Source organism: Urocitellus parryii, chromosome X (genome assembly GCF_045843805.1).
Source record: "Urocitellus parryii isolate mUroPar1 chromosome X, mUroPar1.hap1, whole genome shotgun sequence".
In the NCBI taxonomy this organism is placed as follows: Eukaryota; Metazoa; Chordata; class Mammalia; order Rodentia; family Sciuridae; genus Urocitellus; species Urocitellus parryii.
In genome coordinates this window covers 89,363,861-89,365,345 of record NC_135547.1, presented here as the reverse complement: position 1 = coordinate 89,365,345, position 1,485 = coordinate 89,363,861, and the positions used below count along the sequence as shown (strand labels likewise).

The 1,485-nt window shown below is 35.8% G+C and overlaps 1 pseudogene; it reads right to left on the bottom strand.

Annotated features, from left to right (window-relative positions):
- Positions 1–302: 302 nt before the first annotated feature.
- LOC113176505 (small ribosomal subunit protein uS14 pseudogene) lies at positions 303–472 on the bottom strand (annotated as a pseudogene).
- Between the last annotated feature and the right edge of the window lie 1,013 nt (positions 473–1,485).

Genomic DNA, 1,485 nt, shown 5'->3' with positions numbered 1-1,485 from the left:
TCACACTTTCCTGTTTCACTGTCTGTTAAAAATTTCCTTATTTAAAAATTGGACATTTTAGTTAATATATTGCAACATCTCTTGGTACTATTCGTTTTCTGGGGAGGGTTATTGTGGTTTATTTTTATAGTGACTTGGCTAGACTAATTCTGAAAAGTCCATTTCTTTTGAATATTGAAGTGCTGATATCCTTTCCTCAGATTGTTTTACTTGGTTTTTTGAATGACTTTTACACACTAATTAGCTAAAGAGGTTTCTTGCATTGCATGGATGTCTTGAAAAGTTCACTCAAGGAAGATTATTTAATCTGACTCAATGAATCCTATATCCTTTGTGTACTGACAGAAACAGTGGTGGCACATGCTGAGGCCATACTTCTGAATGAAACCATTCTGGTTTGAGCAGATGCTGCAAGAGCAAGAACCCTAGTCAAATTTTGCTGGTGGCTCCAGTAGAGCTCCTAGTGACCCATCTTGCTATTAGGGGTGCAATAAGGCCAAAAGAAAGCTTCTGTTTTGTTATTGTTGTATGTTTTTGTTTCTCTTTTTTTTTGGATTCTGACATTTTAATTTATTTTGAATATAAGTCATTTTTTTTCAAGTGAAAAAACAGAATCAACCTAAGGATGTGGTCTTCCAGGGATACAAGCCAAGTCTTGAGATCTTCAGCAGAGAACACTATAGTACCAGGTGCTAGCAATAGGGTTTACATACTCTAAATAGCAACCACTTATCTTCATTTTTCATTAGGGAATAGTCAAAATTCCTTAAAGCCATGATATATAGAACATCTTCATCCACAAAGGCTAGAATGATCCAAATTATATGCAAGCCAACCTATTGGGAAACAAGATCAGAGCTGGCCCAGGACTGGGTATCAGAGACAGTGCTTATGCTTTAAAAACATACTCCGTGGCTTAAAAAGTTCCTGATCCCTTGTCACTAAGAAACAAAGTAAAAAATATTACAGATGGATCCACACTAATATTCTGATTTTATGGAGGTCTTCCACCAGAATGTGAAGGTAGAGATAAGTGTAGGGAATAAGATCTTTTGATATTTTAAAAATACATTACTCAGTAACTAAGAAATTAGACATACTACTCTCTTTCATTTGCTGTAATAACAAATTGACAAAGAAGCCTATTTAAAAGAAATGCTTATCTAAAGAAGGAGGGAACGGTAACACTTTCCACTATAGAATAACCTCCTGCTTTTCCAGACAGTTAGCATTGTTATTCTTCCATGATATATATTCATGTGGAAAAACTTGTTGAGTTTTGCCAGGGCCCGATGAAAAACAGAGTGTTTCCTGATTAGATAATTAACCTTAGTGAACATTTTTGAGAGGGACCCATGAACTCTGGCCATTATTCTGTCAACATCTGCAAACTGCATAATTCCTCAACCCTTAGTCAATGGTTTCTGTTCAATGTGAACATCTTAAAGCTGGGTTCAGTCCCACTGTGACTTATCAAAGTGAATG